The sequence below is a fragment of the Glycine soja genome, chromosome 8, assembly GCF_004193775.1.
Source record: "Glycine soja cultivar W05 chromosome 8, ASM419377v2, whole genome shotgun sequence".
NCBI classification, from domain to species: Eukaryota; Viridiplantae; Streptophyta; class Magnoliopsida; order Fabales; family Fabaceae; genus Glycine; species Glycine soja.
This window is the reverse complement of record NC_041009.1, coordinates 18526691-18534634: the sequence shown is the minus strand read 5'-3', so window position 1 is coordinate 18534634 and position 7944 is coordinate 18526691. Positions and strand designations below refer to the sequence as shown.

At 33.4% G+C, this 7944-nt stretch overlaps 1 pseudogene across 1 annotated transcript; it reads left to right on the top strand.

Moving 5' to 3' along the window:
* The first annotated feature begins 336 nt into the window (after window positions 1-336).
* Window positions 337-4227, top strand: LOC114422559 (annotated as a pseudogene). The gene is made up of 5 exons (XR_003668696.1): window positions 337-978; window positions 1329-1975; window positions 2089-2277; window positions 2358-2602; window positions 2804-4227. The product of XR_003668696.1 is annotated as an uncharacterized LOC114422559 (transcript).
* The last annotated feature ends 3717 nt before the right edge of the window (window positions 4228-7944 follow it).

Here is a 7944-nt window from a genome sequence, read left to right as displayed (position 1 = left end):
ACTAATTGTTATAAGTAATTCATATTGTATTGCAAGTCTTTTAAAATGTTTTTATTTAGTTAATAAGGCTGACAGACAACACATAACATTTTTTTTTAAAAAAATGCATACAAAAACATATTCCTTCCGTTATGAAGATATAAAATAGGAATGTGTTTTAGTTATACAATACACATTAAAAAAACCACGGAAACACATTTCAATCCGGAACTTTTTCCATTGTGTATTTGGGATAAAAATAACACGGCAAAAATATTACTGTTGTACACCAAAAACGTACTTCTGTTATATATATTTTTCATCCCTGTTTTTGTTGTGTAATTTTTGCGGAAACAAAAACACGTTCCCTTGGCCCACATCTACTCCTTTTTTACTTTTCTCTCTCTCCAGAACCCCCCTCAGCGGAGGCCTTTTACTTCTGCCAGGCCATCACCCGCAAAATAATATGGGCAGACAGAAAAGAAAAGATGATGATGATGATGATGGAGGAGCCTAATATTCCTTCGGACGAGGAGTTAACACTCTCTTAGAGTGAACAAGGCGAGAAGCTTGGCGAAGTCGGAGAGGCGGTTGGCGGTGGCGGAGAGAGAGGGGCCGGGAGAGTCACCAAGGGCGATGGCGGGGATTGTTGAGGGCTTTGTAAGAGTGTTAACTTCTAGTTTTTTCTGTATATATAGATAGCAAGGAAGGTTTTTGTGGCGTAGTGGATATGGCTATAGTTGAATCAGTGGGGAAGATTCCTTTGCAAGACCCACCTGAGGAGGAGTTTTGTGCTGCTGACTTGACTTGGACCAAGTTTGGTAATTCTGAGCACCATGATGAGGTTCCCTTCATTCCCTATGACAGAGTTGATGCTTTTATAATTGGTGAATGCTCTAATGTCGAGTGCACGACGAGGTTTCATATCGAGAGAGGAAAGAAACCGACTATTGGAAGCTTGAAGGACTACAAGGACGATGAGTATCTGGAGTACAGGCTGTAAGTTTCTGCCATGTAATTCAAAATGATTATTCTCATGTAATCAGAAGGTTGTTTGGCTTTTGTAGTATATGTTTAGCATTTTCTTGCTTGGTTTGTTTCTACTTTATGTTTTTATAGAACATTGGAACTTGGAACTGTGAAACCATATTTCTCTTGTAGAAAGTTTGATCCTTGTTAAGTTCCTTTATCTTAAACTTGTTCATAAGTTCAAATCATTTCCTTGTTGCTATCTGAAGTTTGGAACCAACGGCAGACTAGCATAAGAATAATTTAAAACTTAAGTGGTGATTTGCACAATTAGGTTTCTGATACTTATGTTGTGTAGTTGAACTTTGTTCTTTGTGAAGGTACTGGTGCTCGTTTGGCCCTGAAAATTATGGGGAGGAGGCATATTACCTAGTCGAAGGTATCGACTAAATACTCAAAATCGTGCTGCTAGACCTCAATTGATGTGAGGTTGTACTTGTCATTTTGTTGTCAAACGTCTTTATGCTCAGCCATCACTGGCACTTATTGTATACAATGAGAGGTGTCATATTAACAAGTCTGGTTTTATCTGCCACGGATCACTTGATAGAGATGCCATTGGCCCAAGTGCCAAATAAATTCCGTATATTTGCAATGAAATTCAGCAGCAAACTATGTCCATGATATATTTGTTCATCCCAGAAGAGAATATCTTGGAGAAACACATAGAAGGAATTCAGTGATATTGTGGTTCAGATGCAAAAGTCAGTAGCCTTGCTTCTCAGTATGTCCACAAGCTAGGGATGATTATCAAAAGGTCTACCCATGAGCTGATCTAGATGATCAAGCTAGCATCCGCATGTGGATTGAACGCAATAGAAAGTCTGGATTTTTTCCTCAGGATACTTCAGAGTCTGACCCTTTCATCTTGGGGATCCAAACAGAATGGCAGCTGCAAAAAATGATTCATTTTGGCCATCGAAGTGTTGTTGCCGCAGACTCTACATTTGGTGTGAATAGACTTAAAGTAATAATTTTTTCTTCAATTATCACTTTTAAGTTATGGTAGATCTAAAAGAGACATGTTTATCTTGTTTGTATTGCAATATATTTCAATTAGTTATCTTTTCATATTGGCAGTATCCCTTGTTCACACTAGTTTTTTATTCAAGACAACATGCACTTCCTGTGGCATGGGTCATTACACGTAGCTTTGCAAAGCCTGGTGTGTCTAAGTGGTTGAAAGCTTTAATTGATTAGTGTTGAGCCTGGATGGAAAGTCGGTGGATTTCTAATTGACGACACTGCAGCTGAAATTGATCTTTTGAGGTAAGGTTTATTGCTTTGGAAATGAGTTTGATTATATAGTGCTGCTTAATTTTCTTACTTCTATTAAATTGTTTTTACAGTGATGTATTTTGCTGTCCTGTCCTATTTTCACTATGGCGTGTTTGTAGATCTTGGCTTAGGAATATTGTTAAGAAATGTAGTAATATTGAGATTCAATGGGAGATTTTTAAGCGTCTTGGGACAATAGTGTACAGCATTTGGGGAGCTATTAATGCATCGCTTGCCTTGGAACAATTCATGCTGGATTTTGTTGACCAAACGGCTTTCATGGAATATTTCAAAGTCGCCTGGTTGCCCAATCTTGGTTAGATCTTTCTCCTTTTCTCTCTTGCATGCACATAAAATGTCTGGTTCGACTGAAGGCATATTCACATGCATGCTTGCGAGCCTGATATTGCAAATGAAATGTTGCTTAACGTTTTACTTCTGAAGTTATGGGTTAGTCAGTTTGTTATTGATTTGATTTTTTACTCACTTTCTCCTTACCCTTCCTTCTGTTCTGCAGAAATGTGGCTTTCAACAATGAGAAATTTTCCACTAGCAAGCCAGGAAGCTTCTGGAGCATTAGAAGCATATCATGTTAAACTGAAAGCCTAACATTTTGATGATTCACATCTTGGAGCACTGCAAAGAGTAGATTGGTTAGTCCCCAAGTTAACAACTGAGTTGCATTCAAGCTGCTGGCTTGACTGGTATGCTGATGAAAGTGATTCTTTCCAGAATGTGAAGGAAAAATATATTGCTTCTACATCATGGCATAGAGCACTTCAAATTCCGGACTATGCTGTTTCCTTGGATGATAAAGACCACCTCTTTGCCAAGGTTGTGAGCCAGAAAGATAGTAGCTTAACACATATAGTGTGGAATCCAGGATCTGAATTTGCATCCCGTGGTTCTTCTTGGTAAATGCAAGGTAACCTTTGCAAGTCAAAGTAAACATGATTTGTGAAAGTCTTAAAGGTTATCAGCCATCCATGTCTTTCCAGTCTTTTGAAGAGGTTTTGATGGATCTTTGGAAAAAGCCAGTGGATGATTCTTTTGCGTTGGATCTGTCATTGGCTTGAACCCATCAGATGCTAGATCAAATTCAAAAACAAGTTGAACTGAATAGTTCTACCGATATTGGCACTGTAGTTAACAATATGCCGCCGAAATGGGTTTCTAAGAAAGGCAGAACCTACATTGGTAAACCATCATCAAGTCTGGCTCTTCCTCATGGTTGCAGTAACACAAAAAGTGTTGTTGTGCATAAGAAGAATTGGAAACGGAAAAGGTTGTCACGATTAAGATGACCAATTTGGTTGGTACCAGTAGTCATCATGTTTGATCTAGAATGTCTGATCAATGCAAACTGGAATTCATTTCAAAATATTCTGCAACTTTTTGGATATGTGGCTCTCTAGTTCTGTTGCCTCTTCTTGTCTTTGAAGTTGCGGTATCTACTAAAAGGTCAGCATATGTTCTACGCTGACCAGAGAACAGTTATTGCTGAAATTATAAGAGCATGGTTGGTTGTTGGAGATCAAATGGAGGAAACAAAGAAATTCTGGTGCATATGCTTTGTTCAGCCTTTATACCTGGCAATACTTTTAGGTGATCACCTAGAAAGGGTTTGTTGTCAATTTTGCTTAGAAAGTGGAAGCCATTCCTGAACCTTTCAATTTTTATCACTTTCCCCTCACTTCATAGTAATAGCGTAATCATTTATTTATTATTTATTTATTTTTATATTGTTCCATCCTTAGAATTTGAAGTCCTTTCAAGTACTCAGTTCATTGCAGAGGATAGATCATTACATGGATCTTGTCTTTTAGATTTTGGCTTTTCAAGTACCTCTTGTTCTTTGATTTACATGTTATGTACATATACTGGAATTATTTGGAATAAGTTGCAAGGTATATACTTTAATTAGTGAGTATTTGAAACTTATTTCATTTGTTATTTAGTTGGGGCAATCTTCATAGAAAAGTAGTGAAATCCAATACATCAAGGAGCGAATAGCTTGCTCTACTTATAAAAGAAACAATTTGACTGCATTGTAAACATCTCTATTGATACAATCAATTTTTGCTATGAAATTTGAGTAGCCTGGATGAGCTAAAACATCCACGACCAATTCACGCCTGCTTATCATGCCCACCAACAACAAATCTCATGGCATAGACCTCTGCATGGATCCTTTAAATGCCATATTGATGCATCATTTTTTGATGAACTGAATTGTACAGGTATAAGCATGTGTATTCGAGATAGTTTGGGTTCGTTTGTGACAACTTCAACCCCATGTTCATGCCCTCTTCTGCTTGTCATGGAAGGAGAAGCATGGGCTTTATGTGCTGCTTTAACCCAAATTAATGTTGCGACATTGGTGATAAAGATAATTTAATTCTACAGGAGCTACTTTCTTAATACAACATCAAGTTCTTGAATATAAAAGGATTTGCAGTTGTGACAATCTCTGATTCCTTCAAAATTTATAAATATTTATTAAAAAAAGTTAAGAATTAGAATTGAAACTTATAAATTTGTTGTTTTTGCATAAATTTTATTTGTTAAACGATTTAAAATATTTTTAAAATAGTGATATATTTACTCATTAAAGAGTAAAATAGTTTAAAAAAATGTTATTACAAATGATATATGCTGACCACAACAGTAACATTGTTTTCTTAAGTAACAATTGACATTCATATATTATTTCAATGTTATTAGTATAAAAAATAATATATTTCAAAATTATGTGTAAAGAAAAAATTGATAATATATAAACCTATGATAGAATAAAAAAGTATATTTTATAATATTGTATATTATTTATATTAAAATTATAATTGAATAAAAGATATATAATTCTATAGAAACAATATATTCAGAAGTCGAGATTCAAGTATAGCAAGATTTTGACACAAAATAGTCTAAAAATAGCTTTTTTATACATATATTTATTGTTTTTCTTTAGATTTAAATGTTCATGTTGTTTAGGATTTTTTGTACTCATTTGTTAGTGACTTATTTGGAATTTCTTTAATTTCAGAGACTAATATGAGAGCACAGTACATCTTAGGGACCAAAATAGTGGGTTACTCTAAACTTTTACTATAATTTAAACTGCGAACATTTTTCTTTTCTGCTTTTTGGATTATTCAAAATCCATCCTATCTTTTTATTCGGTATAGGCATATGTTGAAAATGCCCTCTATACATATTTGTTATATCCCTTGATCCCCCAATTGTGTAAGTGGACAATGAAGTGGATAATTAAGACTTACCATTTCATTCCTATATCTTAATTATTTTATTACTGATATGTTGTAAGTGTTCCATCTGACAATTTTTTGTTAATTGCTTAGAATATTATTGAATTCTACATACATCAAGTAACGTAACTTCTCTGCTGTACTTCTCTATCATTAAAGCAATATTTATACATATTATATATCCAATAGCATGCCTAAAAGAAATAAAATAAATGTCTATCCAAATATTTATAATTTATAATTTTGCTGTGTCACTGGAATTTGATATTTTTTTTTTATAATCATAATATTGATATAAAATTATTCTCATCAAAAGCACTAATAAATTTTCGTTGAAAATCTTAAACACACATAAAATATTCTCCTCCCAACATAATTTGAATTTGATAGATTGAAGACAGAATTAAGAAAGTGTTGAAATCACAAATTAAGTTGATTCTAATATTCCTCGATCTAGAGCAAGCTCAACTAGTATTGAACAGTCTTTTATAACTTTTCTCCACCATGGAAGGATATTGTCCTTGAACTGTTGGGTGTAGGCTCCTTTCCTCTATGTAGAAACATCCAAAACAGAAGCTTGCTGTGTCTTATTTCGTCAATTGTTGGATTGAGCTGAAATTTGTCAATAGTTTCTCTGCATCTATTTTTCTTGAAATTCAACAGTCGGATTGTTGATTCATTGCCTATGGTGGAAGATATTTAGTCTGCGTTTACGTCATACAAAATTTCTAGTTCTTTCATCCTATTGATTCTCTATTTTTAAACTAGATGCTTTGAATTGGTTGTATCTATTTCTGTTAATCATGGTTTATGCACTTGTTTAAGATATTTCTGTACATTTATTTTAATTATAGTGGAATTTGATTGACTGGCTTGTCCCCATGGTTTTTATCATTCACATGAGAGTTTTCCATGTAAAAAGCTTGGTGTCTCTTGATTTGTGATATTAATTTTGGCATATATTTATTAGATAACTCCTCCTAAATTCTTGTAAGTGGGAGGATTTATCTTCTACCACTCCTAACTTTGACATTGCTGCGAATCATGAGAATAGGTTTTCTATTTTTTTTATCGGTAAATATTAATTTTGTTAAAATATTAATTAATTTTATTAATAGAGAAAATTGAACATTTTCCCTGTTTTCTTCTCTCTTAAGGGGTGATCATATATATATATAATTTAACTCGTGTAATGTATGAATAATTGTCCTATTTTTAAATATCTTTAAGAAAACAAAAAGATTAAATATAAAAATTGATGTACTTTAAAATTTAAATAAAAACATTACAAAAATCAGGAAGGTTTTTAATTTATTAATTGGTTATTGATTATAATTTAAAACAAAATAAAAAAGGACATGTGACTGGTATTAAGAAAAAAATTCATCAAGAGTGTATTGTAGGGAATCAAATCGAGGCAAGTTTTTATAATTTAAATTCAATTAAAACAAATAAATGAAAATAAGATGAGAGAAAACTTTTCTATTAATAGTGATTATGAGTGAAAGTCACACTCAGAGTAGATAAAAGGGACAGTATAAATAGTAACTATCGAGGGGAGAAATCAAGGGTTTTACTCTTTAAATCATTTCCTCTAATTTATTTTGAGAGTAGACATATTTGAAGCCTTATTACTCACTAAAGCAATTTTAATATAATTATTTATAAATTTAATTCTGTATTTTTCACTGCTGTGACAATGGATATAACCCAGGAATGGAGTTGTTGAGGTAACGGTGGTGAAAGGAAATTGTTTCTTTTTACCAAACTAGTAGCGTATTCGTATTTGCCTAATGGAAAAATTTAGTACACTCCAAATCTATCCAAAGTTTGTCATTGTCAAAAAGACTTCACCATAGGAAAAGATTCCTCTTGATACCCTGTAAACTACCTTTTTATTACTGCTAATTGCACTTTACTTTTGCTTTAATTAATATAATACTCGAAGAGTGAGTACAAAGGAATTTCCCTCCTTTAAACATGAAAACCTTGTAGTATACTAAAACACCTCCTATCCAAAACAGAAACATGGCCTAAAAAATTGACAGCACAACTATTTGAATTTGACCACTGAAATAGATACCCTGATGCTGTCATTCCTCTAGTAGTTGCTATCAGTGAATGGTATTGGCAGTCCACACATGGAATTTCCTATTATACAACCTTCAAGTTTCAAATATAATATTGGAATTAGGACATGGTGCAAACTCATCAGTAAAATTGGCCAGTGCATGTTTCCTTTGTTTCAAGCAAACACTTCTTACATTATACTTCAAAGCCAGAAGTGAACTCCAAGACTATCTAACTTGCATTTTTTGCAACCCTCAACAAGATCAAGAACTTAATTGTGTGTATATGTTAGTATATATAAACTGAGGAGGATAATTTA